The 21,305-nt window shown below is 36.7% G+C and overlaps 1 long non-coding RNA gene across 1 annotated transcript in view; it reads left to right on the top strand.

The window, feature by feature from the left end:
- The window catches only part of LOC127542574 (uncharacterized), a 202,055-nt gene that overhangs the window by 120,178 nt on the left and 60,572 nt on the right, over positions 1-21,305 (top strand). The window lies entirely within an intron of this gene.

Raw genomic sequence — 21,305 nt, 5'->3', positions numbered from 1 at the left:
CAAAAGGGACACTCCTTAGAGATAATTTGGTCTAACATTCTTATTTTTGAGATGAAGGAACTGAGGATTTTAAATAGGAAGTGATTTCCCAAAGTTCACACACGTAGCTAATGATTGTGTCAGGATTCATGCCTAGTTCCCCCGACTTGAAAGCAAATATTCTTCCCCATAGACTCCCACCTATTAAGGATGTATTCCAGGGATGCTTTAGAATCCCCTTCAAAGAGAACTTAATAGCCAATTGATTTGGCTCACTTCAGCTGTACATTTTGTGGACTCTTGGACTACATGTTAAAATTAGTCATTCCTAGTATTTTTTTTCCTTTAAAAAGTTCATTCCACTTGGTAGAATGCCCTGGATCCCACGAGGTATATGTGGCAGACCAAGTCACATTATTTTCTTTGTGTCTGTCCAAATGTGATGTGCAGATGTTTCTTTCCATCAGCAGTATGTGGAAATAGTTCTTAAAACATTCAGATATGAACACTTTCTTTCCTCAGCCATATTACACTATCCTGAGTTACCTTGTATGGTACCAGATGTAGATAACTTGCGTTTCAAATGTTTTAATTTGAAAAAAAAAATCATCCGTACTTTTCAGAAAACTTCATAAATCCCAGTTTACTTGTTTGTCCCCTCCATTGATTTCTATAACTGCTTCACTAAGGTGTGCTATCTCATCTGTGTGCACATTGATGGTTACATGGACTATTAATAGGGGCTGTGCTTGGTCTTCTTTTTCTTGTAGTAGTGATGATTTAGTTGATTGTTGATACTTACATCTGATCAGCTTTGTGGCCATCTTAGCAAGAGGGCCACTGTTGGGGAATCACTAACACCATGAAATAGAAAATAAAAGCAAACTGATGTTCCTGCATATCCTTGGTAGTATTTTTTTTAATCAATACCTGTTATTTCATTGGCTTAGAGAACTTCTATTAAGAACATTCTTTCCAGAAATGGACTTTTCTAGTCTTAGAATTTCCTGTGTCACTGTGACATACAGTGAGCACCATCATTATTTGTCCCATACAGACTTTCAATTCACAGAGCTACATATCTTTAATCAGCTTAGTTATCCTGTCAAAAAAGGGAATGGGGTTAATCTGGCATGAAGTGCTCCTGAAGAAGCTCTGCTGACTTTTAGTGAATGTTGCTTCCCTGTCCCCAAGTACTTTATTGATACTTTTTGTCTTTAGGTGAAAATTCTATTATACATAGGACCCTAGAAATCATTGCATGGAGGCCACTTCTAGCAGCTCAGTCAAATAATAAATAGCAGTGTCAGTGAAAATAGCACTGACAGCAAAGTTGCAGGATATAAAATAAACCCACATAAGTCATCAGCATTCTTATATATCACTAACAAAACCCAACAGTTAGAGTTACAAAAAGAAATTCCATTTAAAGTAACTACTGATTGTATAAAATATTTAGGAATCTCTCTGCCAAGGGAAAATCAGAAACTTTATGAGCATAACTACAAAACACTTTCCACACAAATTAAGTCTGATCTAACCAACTGGAAAAATATTAAATGCTCTTGGATTGGGCGAGCAAATATAATAAAGATGACAATACTACCTAAATTAATCTATTTATTTAGTGCTATACCAATCAGACTCCCAAAAAACTACTTTGATGAATTAGAAAAAATAACAACAAAGTTCATATGGAAAAACAAAAGGTCAAGAATTTCAAGGGAATTAATGAAAAAAAAAAATCAAATGAAGGTGGCCTAGCTGTACCAGATCTAAAATTATATTATAAAGCAGCAGTCACCAAAACCATTTGGTATTGGCTAAGAAATAGACTAGTTGATCAATGGAATAGGTTAGTTTCAAAGGACAAAACAGCCAATAACTTTAATAATATAGTGTTTGACAAACCCAAAGACACCAGTTTCTGGGATAAGAATGCATTATTTGACAAAAATTGCTGGGAAAATTGGAAATCAGTATGGCAGAAACTAGGCATTGACCCACACTTAACACCGTACACCAAGATAAGATCAAAATGGGTTCATGACCTAGGCATAAAGAATGAGATTATAAATAAATTGGAAGAGCATAGGATAGTTTATCTCGCAGACCTGTGGAAGAGGGAGGAATTTATGACCAAAGAAGAACTAGAGATCACTATTGACCACAACATAGAAAATTTTGATTATATCAAATTGAAAAGTTTTTGTACAAACAAAACAAATGCAGACAAGATTAGAAGGGAAACAATAAACTGGGAAAACATTTTTACAATCAAAGGTTCTGATAAAGGCCTCATTTCCAAAATATATAGAGAATTGACTCTAATCTATAAGAAATCAAAACATTCTCCAACTGATAAATGGTCAAAGGATATGAACAGACAATTCTCAGACAAAGAAATTGAAACTATTTATAGACATATGAAAATATGCTCCAAATCATTATTAATCAGAGAAATGCAAATTAAGACAACTCTGAGATACCACTACACACCTGTCAGATTGGCTAGAATGACAGGGAAAGATAATGGGGAATGTTGGAGGGGATGTGGGAAAACAGGGACACTGATACATTGTTGGTGGAATTGTGAACACATCCAGCCATTCTGGAGAGCAATTTGGAACTATGCTCAAAAAGTTATCAAACTGTGCTTACCCTTTGATCCAGCAGTGTTTCTACTGGGCTTATACCCCAAAGAGATACTAAAGAAGGGAAAGGGACCTGTATGTGCCAAAATGTTTGTGGCAGCCCTGTTTGTAGTGGCTAGAAGCTGGAAAATGAATGGATGCCCATCAATTGGAGAATGGTTGAGTAAATTGTGGTATATGAATGTTATAGAATATTATTGTTCTGTAAGGAATGACCAGCGGGATGAATACAGAGAGGACTGGCAAGACTTACATGAACTGATGCTGAGTGAAATGAGCAGAACCAGGAGATCATTATATACCTCAACAACGATACTGTTTGAGGATGTATTCTGATGGAAGTGGATCTCTTCGATAAAGAGAGCTTTAATTGATCAAGGATGGACAGAAGCAGCTACACCCAGAGAAAGAACACTGGGAAATGAATATAAACTGGTTGCATTTTTGTTTTTCTTCCTGGGTTATTTATACCTTCTGAATTCAATTCTCCCTGTGCAACAAGAGAACTGTTCGGTTCTGCACACATATAGTGTATCTAGGATATACTGTAACCCATTCAACATGTAAAGAGCTGCTTGCCATCTGGGGGAAGGGGTGGAGGGAAGGAGGGGAAAAATCGCAACAGAAGTCAATGCAAGGGATAATGCTGTAAAAAATTACCCTGGCATGCGTTCTATCAATAAAAAGTTATTTAAAAAAATTTGAAAGTACAGAAAAAAAAATAAACCAGAAAAAAAAAGAAGAAAATAGCACTGACTCTCAAGTTCAAGGACCAGAATTCAAATTATATCTTCTACTTAATACTTGAGTGATGTCGTACAAGTTACTTAGCATTTCTGAACCTTGGTTTCCTCTTATTAAAAAAATGGTGAGAGACTAGATAGCTTTTAAACTCCCCTCCAGCTCAGAGTCTCTGACTCCTTAATGAACATTGAAAACAAGTCATTGACAGGCAACAATACTTTTTTATTTCAGTTGTTCTCACTTTCAAGGCATTGGTCATCTCACTCTTGGAAAGTCAATTATTTCAGTGCACATGTATGAATGGGGTGTAGTTATGGGGAGGATGCATTGGTGGGTTCAATACAAACTGGTAATTGCGGGTTTGCAAGGTCATCTTGACTAGAATAGAAAATCTATTGGGGGTATAGAAGTCTGGGAAAGAAGGCTGAAGTTAGAGTATAAAATGCTTTATATGTCAGAGGGCATAGGATTTGATTTTTGAGGTAATAGGGAGCCACTGGAAGTTTTTGAGTAGGCTTGTGACAAGGTCAGAACTGTGGTTTAGACATGTCATTCTCACAGCAGATGAATGAGAGCAGAGAGAGAGACACAGAGAGAGACAAAGGAGCTAGGGAGCCATTGGACATTTTTGAGTAGGCTTGTGAAAAGGTCAGAACTGTGTTTTAGACATATCACTATGGCAGCAGATGAATGGGAGCATGTGGTGAGCTTTTTCTTCTCAAAACACAGCCAGGTGATAAAAGTTCAGATCTTTTATTGCCTCCAATATAGCCCGGTTAGCTTAGAGGCCTATCTCTCTGCTTGGTTCCAAGAGCTCCCTCTGAATGTCGCCAAATCCAAGGGTTTTGTCCTTCAGCCTCTGCCTCTGCTTTCTTCTGCCTCCAACCAGCACAGAGATGGAATGAATCTCTTGTTTCCTTCACTTGGGGCTCGGCTAGCTTTCTGGTGAGTCTTTCAGACCAGCTTGGTCTCAGTGGGGGAAGTGCAGCAGCCCAGCCACCACAGTGGTGTGAGATGAAGATGAATCTGGTTGTCCACTGAACTCTCGACTCATAGCTTCTTCCTCTGAAAACTCTTCTTCTGCCACCAGCCAGCCAAGTGGAAAATATTCTGCCTTGCCTCGGAGAGAGGGCTTCTGGCATAATTCCGCTGAAATCTCAACTTGTAGCTTCTTCACTCTGAAAAACTTCTTTGACTGGCCCATTGAAGCTCTATTTATGCTCCTTCAAGAGAGGGATTGTGGGTTTTCTCCCATAGTGCTCTCTGGCCCAAAGAGCTTCAAGGGAGGTGTGAACTCATAAAGTTACAAAGTTTACTTTGTGAAACTCCCATACTTGTGAACTCCAATGAGTAAAGGTGTGAACACAAGCCTTGTATTAATTAGTTCTACTTAGTACCTTGTTTCAGGTTCTGGCCCAAAACATCTTCTTGTAAGATTAGATCAACTCTAATTAGTTAGCAGTTTGTAAAGATTCCAACAGGAGCAGACACACACACACACACACACACACACACACGCACACCACACACACCACACACACACACACACACACACACACACACACACACACACTCTCTGGATGTAAGGGGACCACACTTGGGACACTACTCTAATAGCACAGATGAATTGATGAGGGCCATAGAGACTGTGAGAGTATAGCAAGAGAATGGATAGCTAATAATTGCTAGCATTTACAAAACCTTGGCAGCTTGAAAACCCTTTACAAATGTGAATTCATTTGAAATGGGTGCTATTTTATCCCAATTTTACAGTTGAAGAAACTAAGCTTAAAAGAGATCAAATGATTTGCCCAGCTGGGGTCACAGGGCTAGTTAGGTACCTGTGATAGGATTAGTTAGTACACGATTCTTGCTGTCACATCTAGTCACATCTAGTGTTCTATCAACTCCTTCTCTGTTCAGCGTTTTCTGTCATGTATGAGTCTTTGTGACCTCATTTGGATTTTTCTTGACAAAAATCCTGTAGTGGTTTGCCATTTTCTTCTGCAGTTTCTTTTACAGATGAGGAAACTGAGGCAAACACGGTGAAGTGACTGGCCTAGAGTCACATAGCTAGTAAGTGTTTGAATCTAGATTTGTATTTGGGAAGATGAGACTTCTTAACTTCAAGTCCTGCACTCTAGCCACTGCAGTGCCATTTAGTGCCTAGCTGCCTAGGTGAATGCCAAAGACGTGGATATAGTCTCAACAAACCTTGGCAATTGATTATTGGCTATAAGAGTGAGAGATAAGAAAGAGTTGAGTGTGATTCTAAGGTTGTACATTAGGATGACTAGAAGGATGCCCTTGACAAAAATGGGGAAGTTATATCTAGGAGTGATTTGGTGGGGAATAAAAGTAATAAACTGTCATAGCATGTTGAGGGGCAAGCCACAAGTATCTTTTCGAAACTTTATATACCATGTCCTGCGATGTGTCTTTACATTTTTCGAATTGGTATTTGTGAATGATATTGGTCTATTTTTATCTTACTTTGCTTTATTCTTCCTTAGTCTAGGTATATGGACTATATTTGTCTCAAAAGGAACTTGGCAGAGTTTTTTACTTTCCTAGTTTGGGAACTAATTTGTGTAGCTTAACTATTTGTTTTTCAATAGCCTAATAGCATTTTCCCGTAAATCCTTCCAGACCACACATTTTTTCATTTGGCAATTTTGCTGGTGACTTTTAATGGCCATAAGGTTGGCTTATCATTGGCCAGTATCTCTGGTCATCTGAATTGTATACTCACTCTGCCATCTTGTACCCAACCTGGAGTTATAGTTAGAGGGCCACCATCTTGATGGTGATAGACAATTGAACCCAGATGGATCACTTTTTGCCTGGAGTATGCCTCTGACCATGGCCACCTCCTGGCTCTTCCAGAAGGAACTCTTTGGATTCACAAGTCTTCTGTTTTATATCATTTCCTCTTAGTGTTCCCAATTTATCTCAGACTTTTAGATTATAGTTTCCATACACTATCAGGCGAAGATTCCCCTTTCCATAGTATATTCTCCCTAGTCTAAGGTGCAGATGGAGTACATGTCCTGAACCCTAGTGAGAAACCCCTTACTACTAGAATGTTTGGCCTATTTATGGAGTTGTGTTATTTTGAGTAGGACTATTTATCCACTTGGAACCCATCTGTCCAAGGGAATTCCCTCCATTATTTTATATTCAACAGCCACACTTCAGTCCCTACAATCAAAAACTCCTGGGAAAGTTGGCGGCTGTTCAGGCTGACTTATACAGTCCCCTCCCTATGAGCAGGTTCTATGGCCCTTACATAGATTTACCACTACCATAGCAACAGCAGGGAGCTTTAGACTATAGGGGAGAAAACCTAGCTCTCTTCCTGCACCTTCTGTACTAACAGCCTTTTAAAGGCCAACAGACTCTTCCCCATCATGGTGGTAGTCAGATCTGTGTTCTTCCCTTTGGGTTTTCCATTCTCATTCTCTTATTTCTTTTTCTGAGTATTTGTTGGGGAGTGTTCATCTTTCTTTAAACTATACCCTTTTCACAGGAAGAAGATACCATTTAGGGTAACCTTTAGTCTAATTAACTCATTGAGATGTCTCGTGAGAGATAATGAGGCAGCTTCCAGTATATAAGTGTTCTGGTAGTAGTATAGACCGGTGTTTCTCAAACTTCTGTCTCTTTGTACTATTAAAAAATGATTGAGGATCTGTCCAAAGAATTTGTTTTTTATATGGGCTATTTTTGTAGATATTTAGCAGATTAGAAATAAAAACTAATTTTGAATTTATAGACCCTCTGAAAGGATTTCAGAAACTCTCAGGATTCTCTGGAACACATATTGAGAACCACTGGTATAGACCAAAGGAGAGAATTTGGGAAACCAGCACACAATGTCCATACCCCAGAATTGGTATTAGTATTCCACAAGTGTCATCCCAATGAAGTTCCTCTTTGGGATCCAGATGGCCTGAGGGAATAATGGGAATAGGATCCTAGTAGGCTTGGTTAGTCGAAAGAGCCAGGACCTTGCCCCAAGCAAAGACTGAAATTTTTGGGGAGAAAGCATTAGCTGAAAGGACCTGCTTCTATCATTCTTTATTTGTACTATTTCAGTAAGTTCTTTAGTCAAGAAGCATTTATTAAGAACTTACCATGGTACTGGCACGTTGCTTAAGCAGTGGTACAAAGACCACTTCAAGACAACCGACTGCATACATACAAGCTATTTCCAGTGTAAATAGAAGGTAATTTTACCTTCTAATTTAGTATCAATTTGCTACTCTTGCCATTTTTGTTATTCCCATTCATGCCATTTTGGCAGACTCAGGGACCCCCTGATACCAACCCTGCCTGGTTTTGGGTTGCCGCTCTTTCTCCTCCTGTTCCCTCTCCCTGCTAAGCACCGATTCCCTTGTCCTCTCCCTAGATATTGGCCCATCTTTGGGGACACTGCCTCTAGCAGATATGTAACTGATGTGTGCGGTCATTCTGGAACTCTGCTTTCCATTTATATGTAACATCTGGTAACACTGGAGGAAATGCACTGTCTGAAATACCATCAATGAGAGTCTTCTGTTAAGAGCCCACACAATTGGCAACTCCCCTTGAGTTCTGACTTAATCCTTCTCTCTCTCTTCCATGCTGGTGATCACACAATCACTCAGCAGAAACACAGGAGAAATCTGCTTCAACTCACCAGTTAATGGCACACAGGAAGAAGGAAGACAGCTGGGTACTTAAGTACAGGGATGAGCAGCAGGAGGACCCTGTATGGAGTTATAGAGCATGGCCTCTGTGCTTGGCAGTCTGCCACAGGCTGGGCCGATAGGGACCGAGAAACACAAGGGAGAACTTACATCTCTATCGTGAGATACATGCTGTTGATAAGAAGGGAGAGTATTCAAATATATCCTATTTATAAAAGGATATTTACATGTCTTCATGCACATGTATGGAAGACTAAATCATATGTTTGCTGAGAATACTAATGGAAGAAGGAATAAGAAGTAAATGTTTAACACTGAATTCATCATTGGATCCATTGGAAAGACTAGAAAGTGACTTTTAAACTGAAGTGTGGGTGAATAGAAAAGTCATCACTGAAAACACATAAGGAAATACCTCTTTTGAAGTTTTTTTTTAAAACCACATACATCTTTAATTCTTTTTGTGTTGCATTATATTTTTTATTTTGTTGAACATTTCCTAATTCCATTATAATCTGGTTCTGACTGTACTGCTTCCAGCCCAGGACTTGATTGGACACTTCAACTATAAACAGTGATAAAAGAGATGGTTTTGGAAAATGTGAGAAGATTTACATGAATTTAGCAGGGTGAAGTGAGCTACTACACTAATACAATAAGAAAAACTAATACAATAAGAAAAAAAAATTATAAAGAGAAGCGACTTTGAAAGACTTAAGAAGTCTTATCAGTGTAGTGACCAATTGTGGTTCCTTCCATAGGACTGATTGAAGAAGCTGGCTACCCACTTCCTCACTGAGAGATAATGTACTCAAGATATAGAATCAGACATGTTCTTTTGATTGTAACTTAAGGTGGGGATTTGTTTCTCTAGACTATGTGGCACAATTGTTAAAAAAAAATTGCTTTTCTTTTTTCAATTTGGGTAGAAAGAAAATAAATGCTTGCTAAAAGACAACAGAATCTGGACTTTCTGATTAAAAGGCAACTTCTTGTGTTGTATGGATGAGGCAAATTCACAGAAACCACCAAGATCAAGGGCTTCTATTATTGGTTTTGTATGAGGATATAAACTGTGGTGGACAATACAGACCTCTAGGGGGATATTATATTATCAGACCTAAAGAAACAGGAAATTTACTTCTTCCTGAAGCCTAGATCTAAGTTGTGACAGAAAACTGTCTGAGATTTGGCAAACCTGTGAGCCAGGCCCCATTACTGGTGAATCACAGGGGATAAATGGGACTGCTGGTAGGATTTAAACAACTGATTTATGGCAGCCAGGTGGCTTAGTGGATATAATACCAAGCCTGAAGTCAGGAGGACTTGAATTCAAATGTGAACTCACTTACTAGCTGTCTGATGCTGGGTAAGTCATTTACTTTTACTTGTTCTATTAGTTTCCTCATCTGTAAGAAGAGCTGGAAAAGTAAATAGTAAACCATTCCAGTGTCTACCTCTTTTGTCAAGAAAACCCCATATGAAATCATGAAGAATTGAATATAATTGAAAAACTACTGACTGAAATTTCTGCTTGAAGACCCAAAGTAATGAGGAGCTCGTTACTTCTCCATATCATTTCATTCTAGAATGGAAAGCCTTCTCTTGAATTTTAAAAAGAAAACGTTCTGGGCATGAAATGGAAGGATTTGGGGGACATAGCTAGTATTTTCATCATTGCTTCAAATTGAATGGAACAAAACTAGTCAAGGTAAATACTTGGGTTGAACCAGCAGCTGCAATCTCTCTACTGCTCACTGAAGACACTATTGTCTTACTTTTTAGGTTCACATTTAATTTTTTTTTCTTTGAATAAGTGTTTTCTTTCTCTTTTACCCACTCCCCAACCAGAGAAAAGAAAAACAAAATCTTTGTAACATATATACATAGTAAAGCAAAACAAATTCCCACATTAGCCACATTAAAAAAATGTATGTCCCATTCTACATTCTATGCCCATCACCTCACTGCCAGGAAGTGAGTAGCATGCTTTATCATTAGTACCCTGGAACCACAGATAATCAAAGTTAAGTTTCAATATTCATTGATCCCTGCAATATTGCTGTTGTTATATAAATTTCCCTCCTGGATCTGTTCATTTCACTCTGCATTAGCCTGTACAAATCTTTCCAGGTTTCTCTGGCACTGTCCCTTTTTTGTCATTATTTACATAACAATGATATTCCATTACCTTTACATGCTGTAGTTTTTTCAATGAATCTCCATTTGATAAGCACATCCCTAGATCCCATTTTTTAAAATGACCTATGGTATGGGTGATAAGAACCACAATAATCATCTCAATATTTGGGGCATAGTAGCAAATTATTTTCCAGAATGGTTGGACCAGTTCAAAGCTTCACCAACAGCCTTGAACATTTTTTTAAACTTTTATTTATTTTTTGCATTCTTTTTTTAAAATTTAGAATTCTACATTCTCTCCTTTCCTCCTACCCCATCCCACATATACTGAGAAAGGCAAGCAATATGATATCAATAATATATGTGAAATCATGCAAAACATATTTTCATATTAGCCAGTTGAAAAAAAAACCCAAGAAGAATAAGAAGTAAGAAATTATATTTTGATTTGCACTCAGATTTCATTAGTTGTTTCTCTAGAGGTGGATAGCATTTTTTTTCATCATGAGTTATTTGAAATTGTCTTGGATCACTTTATTGATTAGAGTAGTCAAGTCTTTCACTGTGGATCATAGTTACAGCATTGCTGTTACTGTGCACAATGATCTCTGGGTTTTTCTTATCTTTACTTTGCATCAGTTCACATAGATCTTCCCATGTTTGATTTAATTCTCCCGAAATCGCCATTGCCATTTCTTATAGCAGCACAGTATTCCATTGCAATTATATGCCACCACTTGTTGAACCATTCCCCAATTTATGGGTATCCTCTCAATTTTCTAATATTTGCCCCACAAAAGAGAACTTCTATAAATATTTTTAAATTTATAAGTCCTTTTGATTTAAAAAAAGTCTCTTTTTGTTATCTAGAATCATTCCACTAACTCACTATACCAACAATTCATTAGATTAACTATTTTCTCATCCTTTCTAGAATTTGTAATTTCTGATAGGTTTGAGATGGTACCTTAGGGTTGTTTTAATTTTCATTTCTCCAATTAGTAGTGAGTTAGAGTATTTTTTTCAATTGACTATAGTAGATATCTTTATTTCTTCTTCTGCAAACTGCCTATTCATACCCTTTCTTTGGGAAATGGATCTTTCTTTTAAAAATTTGATTTAGTTCTATATTCAGTATATGTTTGAGAAATGAGGTTGTCAGAGAAACTTGCATTTTTTTTATATTTCTTCATCATCTATGTACCTTTTAACAGAATATAATTTCTTTGACTATCTGTTTTAATTAGGTCTATCTTTGTTTTTTCTTTGTCTGAGATCATTATTGCTATCCCTGCATTTTTTTAAATTTCAGATGAAACACCTTAGATTCTGCTCCAGCCCTTTATTTTAACCCCGTGTTTATCTTTATGTTTCAAGCGTGTCTCTTCTCCTGGTTTCTAATCCAGTATGCTTTCTGTTTCTGCTTTATGGGTGAGCTTATATCATTCACAATTATGTTTATTAGTTGTGAATTTCTCTCCATACCATTTTCTTTCCTATCCCACTTTTCCCACATCCTCTCCAACATTAGTCATTATCTTTTCCTGTCATTTTAGCTAATCTGAGAGGTGTGTAGTATTATCTCAGAGTTATCTTAATTTGCATTTCTTTGATCAATAGTGATTTAGAACACCTTCTAATATGATTCGAAATAGTTTTAATTTCTTCATCTGAAAATTGTCTGTTCATATCCTTTGACCATTTATCAATTGGAGAATGGCTTGGATCTTATAAATCTGAGTCAATTCTCTATTTTAGAAATGAGGCCTTTATCAGAACCTTTGAATGTAAAAATGATTTCCTATTTTATTGCTTCCCTTCTAATCTTGTCTGCATTACTTTCATTGGTACAAAAACTTTTTAACTTAATACAATCAGAATTATCTATTTGGTGTTCAGTAATGAGTTCCAGTTCTTCATTGGTCACAAATTCCTTCCTTCTCCACAGATCTGAGAAGTAAACTATCCTATGTTCTTCCAGTTTGCTTATAATATCACTCTTTATGTCTAAATCATGAATCCATTTAGATCTTATTGTGGTATGTGGTGTCATGTGTGGGGTGAGCCCTAATTTTTCCCATACTAGTTTCCAATTTTCCCAGCAGTTTTTGTCAAATAGTGCATTCTTATCCCAAAAGCTGGTGTCTTTGGGTTTCTCAGACACTAGATTGCTATAATTATTGCATATTTTGTCGTATGATTCTAACATATTCCACTGATCGACTACTCTATTCCTTAGCCAGTACCAAATGGTTTTGATGAACGCTGCTTTATAATATAGTTTTAGATCTGGCACAGCTAGGCCACCTTCATTGGCATTTTTTTTCATTAATTCCCTTGAAATTCTTGACCTTTTGTTCTTCCACATGAACTTTGTTATTATTTTTTCTAGTTCTGTAACATAATTCCTTGGGAGTTTGATTGGTATGGCACTAAATTAGTAGATTAATTTGGGTAGTATTGTCATTTTTATTATATTTGCTCAGCCTACCCATGAGCACCTGATATGTTTCCAGCTGATTAGATCTGACTTTATTTGTGTGGAAAGTGTTTTTGTAGTTGTGTTCGTATATGAACTGATTTTCCCTTGGCAGGTTAATTCCTAATTAATTCCTAAATATTTTATACTATTGATAGTCATTTTGAATGAAAATTATTTTTCTATCTCTTGCTACTGACCTTTGTTGGTAAAATATAAAAATGCTGATGATCTATGCGAATTTATTTTACATCCTGCAACTTTGCTAAAGTTGTGATTTGTTTTTAGTTGTTTTTTAGTTGATTCTCTAGGGTTCTCTAAGTATACCATCATCTCATCTGCAAAGAGTGGTAATTTGTTTCCTCATTACCTATTGTAAATCCTTTAATCTCTTTTTCTTCACTTATTGCCAAAGGTAACATTTCTAATACAATATCGAATAGTAATTGTGATAGTGGACAGCCTTGTTTCACTCTGGATCTTATTTGGAATAGGTCTAGTTTGTTCCCATTACATATGATGCTTGCTGATGGTTTGAAATAGATGCTATTGATCATTTTAAGGAAAATTACATTTATTCCTATACTATCTAGTGTTTTTAATAGGAATGTGATTTTATTTATTTATTTAATAGGAATTTGAATTTTATCAAATGCTTTTTCTGCATCTATTGAGATAATTATATAATTTTTGTTAGTTTGGTTATTGATATAGTTGATTATGCTAATGGTTTCCTAATACTGAACCTGCCCTGCATTTCTGGTATAAATCCTACTAGGTCATAGTGTATTGTCCTGGAGATGACTTTATCGCTTTGCTAATATTTTATGTAAGATTTTTGCATCAATATTCATTAGGGAAATTGGTCAGTAATTTTCTATATTTTCACCCCACCTGGTTTAGGTATCAGCATCTAATAATATCAGTGTCATAGAAGAAATTTGGTAGGACTCCTTCTTTCCCTAATTTTTTTTCACATAGTTTGCATAGTATTGGAATTAGTTTTTCTTTAAATGTTTGGTAAAATTCGCATGTAAATCCATCTGGCCCTGGAGATTTTTTTCTTAGGGAGTTGATTAATAGCTTGTTCTATTTCGTTTTCTAAAATGGGACTGTTTAAAGAATATATTTCCTCTTCTGTTAACCTGGATAGTCTATATTTTTGTAGATATTCCTCCAGTTTGGTTAGATTAGCAAATTTATTGGCATATAGTTGGGCAAAATAACTCCTAATTATTGCTCTAATTTCCCTTCATTGGTGGAAAGTTCTCCCTTTTCATTTTTCAGACTAACAATTTGATTTTCCTCTTTCCTTTTTCTAATCAAATTAACTAAAGATTTCTCTATTTTTTTTTATAAAACCAACTCTTAGTTTTATTTATTAATTCAATGGTTTTCTTATTTCCAATTTTAATAAGCTCCCTTTTTATTTTCAGAATTTCAAATCTGGTATTTAATTGAGGGATTTTAATTTGTTCTTTTTCTAGCTTTTTTAGTTGCAAGCCCGATTCATTGATCTTCTCTTTCTTTATTTTATGCAAGTAAGCCTCTAGAGATATAAAATTTCTCCTTAAAATTGCTTTGGTTACATCCCATAAATTCTGGTATGTTGTCTCATTATTGTCCTCCTTATTTCTTTACAGATTTTTGGAGGGTGTTATGCCCTTCATGGTATATATGTAGTGTTGCCAATTTAACCCATTCTTTATGTGAGACTTGTAGAACTACAAGTCCTTCACCCCCATATAATGTTTCTGTGTCTGTTCTTTTTATGAACCTCATTTGTATAACATAATAACTATTTTTACCTTTTCTTAGACAGTTTTCCTTTTTAGAGTCCGATAACACTCCTCTGCCCCAATCTTTCTTTTGTGCTACCCACTTACTCCTGTCAATCTTAAACATGCGGTATGCTTTTCCACATAAAAAACATTAGCACTTTGTCCATATTGAGTTCCTTGAAATTAATCTTTGATATTGGCTCTTACAGGTTAAATTTTCTAATAAGATCAGGTTTGGTTGCGAGAAAGTTCTTTAGATTGGCAAATTCACTGAATGTCCATTTTTTCATTATAAATTTTTATTGACAGTACATATGTATGGGTAATTTTTTTTACAACATTATCCCTTGCACTCACTTCTCTTCTGACTTTTTCCTTCCCTCCATCTACCCCCTCCTCTAGATGGCAAGCAGTCTTATACATGTTAAATGTTATAGTATATCCTAGGTACAACATATGTGTGCAGAACCAAACAGTTCTCTTGTTGCACAAGAAGAATTGGATTTAGAAGGTAAAAATAACCTGGGAAGAAAAACAAAAATGCAAACAGTTTACACTCATTTCCCAGTGTTCCTTCTCTGGGTGTAGCTGATTCTGTCCATCATTGATCTATTGGAACTGAATTAGATCTTCTCTTTGTTGAAAATATTCACTTCCATCAGAATACATTCTCATACAGTATTGTTGCTGAAGTGTATAATGATCTCCTGGTTCTGCTCATTTCACTCAGCATCAGTTCATGTAAGTCTCTCCAAGCCTCTCTGTATTCCTCCTGCTGGTCATTTCTTACAGAACAATAATATTCCATAACATTCATATACCACAATTTACCCAACCATTCTCCAAATGATGGGCATCTATTCATTTTCCAGTTTTTGGCCACTACAAAAAGGACAAACATTTTGGCACATACAGGTCCCTTTCCCTTCTTTAGTATCTCTCTGAGATATAAGCCCAGTAGTAACACTGCTAGATCAAAGGGTATGCACAGTTTGATAACTCTTTGGGCATAATTCCAAATTGCTCTCCAGAATGGTTGCATTCATTCACAACTCCACCAACAATGCATCAGTGTCCTAGTTTTCCCACATCCCTTCCAACATTCATCATTATTTTTTCCTGTCATCTTAGCCAATCTGACAGGCGTGTAGTGGTATCTCAGAGTTGTCTTAATTTGCATTTCCCTGATCAATAGTGATTTGGAACACCCTTTCATATAAGTAGAAATAGTTTCAATTTCATCATCTGAAAATTGTCTGTTCATTTCCTTTGACCATTTATCAATTGGAGAATGGCTTGATTTCTTATAAATTTGAGTCAGTTCTCTATATATTTTGGAAATGAGGCCTTTGTCAGAACCTTTAACTGTGAAAATGTTTTTCCAGTTTATTGCTTCCTTTCTAATCTTATTTGCATTAGTTTTGTTTGGACAAAGACTTTTTAATTTGATGTAGTCAAAATTTTCTATTTTGTGATCAATAATGATCTCTAGTTCTTCTTTGCTCACAAATTCCTTCCTCTTCCACAAGTCTGAGAGGTAAACTATCCTATGTTCCTCTAATTCATTTATAATTTCTTTCTTTATGCCTAAATCATGGACCCATTTTGATCTTATCTTGGTGTATGGTGTTAAGTGTGGGTCCATGCCTAGTTTCTGCCATATTAGTTTCCAATTTTCCCAGCAGTTTTTGTCAAATAGAGAATTCTTATCTCAAAAGCTGGGGTCTTTTGGTTTGTCAAACACTAGATTGGTATAGTTATTGACTATTTTGTCCTGTGAACCTAACATATTCCACTGATCACCTAATCTATTTCTTAGCCAATACCAAATGGTTTGGGTGACTGCTGCTTTATAATATAGTTTTAGATCAGGTACAGCTAGGCCACCTTCATTTGATTTTTTCATTAGTTCCCTTGAAATTCTTGACCTTTTGTTCTTCCATATGAATTTTGTTTTTATTTTTTCTAAGTCATTAACTATTCCTGCCTTTCTGCATTTGAATTTCTATGTCCTAATATGTGGTCAATTTTTGCATACATTCCATGAACTGCTGAGCAGAAAGAATACTCCCTTCTGTCTCCATTTAGTTTTCTCCAAAGACCTATCATACCTAACTTTTCTAGTATTCTATTTACCTCTTTGACTTCTTTCTTATTTATTTTGTGGTTTGATTTATCTAATTCTGAGGAGTGCAAGGTTGAGATCTCCTACTATTACAGTTTTGCTGTCTATTTCTTTTTGTAGCTCCCTTAATTTCTCTTTTAAGAATTTAGATGCTACACTACTTGGTGTTTAGTATTGATATTGCTTCATTATCTATGCTACCCTTTACCAAGATATAGTGCCCTTCCTTATCTCTTCTAATTAGATCAATTTTTGCTTTTGCTTGATCTGAGATAAGGATAGCTACCCCTGCTTTTTTGACTTCACCTGAAGCATAGTAGATTCTGCTCCAGCTTTTTACCTCTACTTTGTATGTATTGCCTTGCTTCAAGTGTGTTTCCTGTAAACAACATATTGTAAGATTCTGGCTTTTAATCCAGTCTGCTAATCGCTTCCTCTTTATGGGGTGTGGTGATTTTCTTCTTTTAAAACAATAGCTCTCTCTGAGTGAAGAGCAGGTCTCTCAGGGAGGTTGGGGGAGTTTACCCCATTCACATTTATGGTTAAAATGACTAATTCTATATTACTTGCCATCTTGGTAACCCCTGCTTATGCTTTTTTCCTTCCCTTCCCCCTACACTGCTCCCCAGTATTAAACTTGTGAGCACCATTTACTTCTCACATCCCTCCCTTTTTAGGATCCCTCCTCTCACCTTAGAGTTCCTCCCCTTTCTTACCCCTTTCCCTCACAGTTTCCGTATTCCTTTCCACTTAGCTGATTCCTTCCCTTTTCACTTTTCCCCTCTCACTTTTCAATGAGGTGAGAGAAGTTTTTCCATAAATCGAATATGTCTAATATTTTCCTCTTTAAGCCAATTCTGATGAGAGTAAGATATACACTATGTTCATCCCCCTTCCTTCTTTCTCTCAGATATAATAGGTTTCCTTTGCCTCTTTGTGAGATGTGGTACCCTCACTTTACCCTTTTACAGGTACAATTTCCTTTCCACCTCTAGTGTCTAGAACAAATTATACATGTGTTCTTTATGTATCTTTATAACAGAAATATAGTTCCCAAGATTTCTTTTTATCTTTTTATGTTTCTCTTGAGTCCTATATTTGGAATAAAACTTTTTGTTTAGTTCTGGTTTTTTCATCCGAAATAGATGAAATTCACGTATTTCATTGAATGTCCATCTTCTTCCCTGGAAAAAGATGCTCATTTTGGCTGGATAAGTTATTCTTGGCTACATACCAAGTTCATTAGCCTTTTGGAATATCATATTTCAGGCCCTTCGACCCTTTAATATGGATGCTGCTAGATCCTAACTAGTCCTTACTGTGGCTCCTCTATAATTGATTTTTTTTTTCCCTAGCAGCTTGTAGTCTTTTTTCCTTGGTGTGATGGTTCTGGAATTTAGCCACAATATTTCTTGGAGTTTTGATTTTAGGGTTCCTTTTAGTAGGTGATCAATGAATTCTTTCAGTGTCTATTTTACCTTCTGTTTCTATGACATTTGAGCAGTTCTCTTTGATAACTTCCTGGAAAATAGTGTCCAGGCTCTTTTTTTCATCATATTTTTCAGGAAGTCCAATAATTCTCAGATTATTTCTCCTAGATCTATTTTCCAGGTCTGTCATTTTCCCAAGAAGGTATTTGACATTTTTCCCCCATTGTTTCATTTTTTTTTTTTTTTTGCTTTTGCTTGACTGATTCTTGGTGTCTGCTTGAACCATTCAATTCCATTTGTTCAATTCTGATTTTTAATGAATTATTTTCTTCACTTGCTTTTTTATTTTTTTTCTAATTGTCCAATTGAGTTTTTAAGTGAGTTATTTTGTTCTATGGAATTTTTTTCCATTTTGCCAATTTTGTTTTCCAGTTCACTAATTCTGTTTTCCTTGGAATTGTTTACCTTTTCCAGTTCACTAATTCTGTTTTTCAAGGATTTGATTTCTTTATCCACTCTATCTTTAAATGAGTGGGATGACTTATCCAGACACTCTTGCCAAGCTTCCCTTTCCTTTGCCCATTTTTCTTCTAGCTCTCTTGTGAGAGCCTTTTTAATTTCTTCTATGAGAGTCTTGTGTGTTGAGGATCAGATCATATCCCCTTTGGGATTCATCTGAAGACAGTATGTTTTTAGTCTCCTCAGGATTTAAAGTCTGCTCTCTATCCATATAGAAGCTATCAGTATTAGAACATGCTTTAATTTTTTGCTCACTTTGTCAAAGAAGAATCAAAGAAAACTAACAAAAAAAAACAAAAAACAAAAAACAAATGCAGTTTGCTTTTTATTTGGAGGGCAGGGGGGATCTGGATGGTATTACCAGGCTTCCTCTACAGACTGCAGGGAGTAGCAGTGAGGCATTAGCAGGACAGCAATGGCTGCGCTGAGTCTGCACTCTGAGACTTTGAGAGCATGCTGAATCATTCCGGGTAGGTGTGGCCAGGTCCTGAGTGACCCTAGCTTTTTGGGATTATAGCATTTACCCTCTGTGTTTATAACTTCTCTGCTGATCTACTGGCTTGCTAACAGGGCAAAGTAGCCACACTGTGGTAAAGTTCTCCCCGCAGAAATGGCTGAGATCACACCCCAACCCCCTCAGGTCTGCTCAGTGTGAGTTGCCTGCCTGATTCTAACCTGAGCTAACCATCCCTGCCCACGAGCAAAAACAGACCTTTTCTGGTGAATTTTGAGGATATCTTCTGTTGATAATTATTTGTGGTTTTTTTCAGTCAAGCACTAATTCCAAGGCCTTGTTATGAAATAAAGTATTCTGAGAGCAAGAAGGAGCTTAGATAGATGTGTGGGTCCTCTCTGCCATCTTGGCTGGAAGTCTGTGAATGTTCATTTTTTTTAAATTCAATTTTACTGGTTGTGATATTTTTGGCCACAAGTCTAATTTTTTTGATTGCTGGTATATATGATTCCGGGACCTGTGGTCTTTTATTGTGGCTGCTGATAAGTCCTATATTCCTGTATATTTGAATTGTTTTTTGGTTTGTTTGTTTCTTGAAAAATTTTCTCTTGGATCTGGGGGTTTCAGAATTTGGTAATAATATTTCTGTTTTTTTTTGTTTAACCACAGTAGTTTTTTTTATGGTCATTTGTTCTTGTTTGTTCTTTTTTTTTCAGCCTATTTCTTGACTGAAATTTATGTTCAAGTTGGGTTTTGCACACTTAGAATTAGGGAGGCTCTGTTTCAAGCTTCAGGCTTTTTTCAGCTGTTTTCAGAGCTAGTTCCAAGGATCTGCACTTTTCAGTGCTCCCAAAGTGGTATGATCTGGGGAAAAGTGTGGTCATTGCTTTGCTGGGCTATGCTGTGCTGTGGCCTTTACTTAGTAGGGGACCCTGTTCACCTGCAGCTGCAAGCACTAGTTCTCCTTTTTGCTTTGAGACTCTGACCAGGGCTCCTCCTTCCTTATGAATCACTCTGGGGTCTCTTCTCTAATATCAAACTGCAACTGCGTATCGATCAAGTTGCCACTTGGCACCAGTTCTACCTAGTCCTGGTGAAGCATTACCTGTAATGTCTTTCTGATCAGTTTCCTGATCCCCTTACCATCCTTGGGCTGACACCTTCTGAAGTTACCACTTTTACCTCCGAGGCCTGATGCTGTTGTTTTAAGTCACCATGTTAGTGTACTCTGGATCAGCCTCCATCCTAGTCTGGCCTCTACTCTGGTGTTACAATAATAAGCTTTTTCAGGCCAGAAACATGTGTTTCCCTGATCTTTTCTTAACTCTGCTGGTCCAAAATTTGATTTGAGGTCTTTCTTAAACAATGTTTGGAGAGGAATATTCAGAGAGTTTAGCTGGGTTTTTGCCTCTAATCTGACCTTAACTCTTTAGAAACTCTTTAGAAAAGTAATTTTCTACATTTTTTACCCTTTTAATCAGTTAGGAAGCATTTATTATATGCCAGCTAATAGGAATACAAAGAAAAAAGAAATAGGCCTTGCTCTTGTGTTGCTCACATTCTACCATGAAGCGGTGACATTAGAAAGAAGTAGATTTTCAGGGAGGAGATGAGGGAAACCCTGAGATTTGGGAGACTCAGAAAAGGCATCTTGAGGGCAGTACCAATTGAGCCGAGGCCTACAGCAAGATCAGGATTGCCACAAGTGAGCTGGAGGGAGAGACCTCTTGGCACAGGGCACTGCCAGTGGAAAAACTTGGAGGCAGATGGTGGGATGTTATTTATACAAAATAGCAGATTTATTTAATGAAATAGCAAAGTTCTGATGTGAAGTATATAGAAGTACAGAGACAGCAGCATTACCATCATCAAAATATCTGATATCTATTTGTTAATATAAACACTAGATCTGAAGCATGGCAGAACACAACTCTGCTCTCAGAGGAGTTTCTGGTGTAATGGGGCTACTTCCCCAGGGGGTATCAAGAGGACATATGCAAAGCATTTTTGCCAAATTTAAATTGCTATTAAAACATGATCATTACTATTAGCAGAACTGACTAGAGAAGCTGGTTGTTTGGATATGGTCTCCTGTGGGAATGTTAATAATAACTCATTACTCCTATTTGGAGAGTGCTGTAAAGCTTACAAAGAACTTTCACCCACTGCTCTTCTTTTTCTCCTCTCGTGCTCACAGATAATAGCCAAAATATAGCAAGTTTGGTTTGGGGTGGACATGTACAACTCTGATAGCTCTTGGGCAGTTCCTTGGGACTTTGTCTGAGATCTCCATCAGGGCCTTGAAAC

Source organism: Antechinus flavipes, chromosome X (assembly GCF_016432865.1).
Source record: "Antechinus flavipes isolate AdamAnt ecotype Samford, QLD, Australia chromosome X, AdamAnt_v2, whole genome shotgun sequence".
In the NCBI taxonomy this organism is placed as follows: Eukaryota; Metazoa; Chordata; class Mammalia; order Dasyuromorphia; family Dasyuridae; genus Antechinus; species Antechinus flavipes.
The sequence above is the reverse complement of the archived record's forward strand: the minus strand, read 5'-3'. Positions and strand labels throughout refer to the sequence as shown.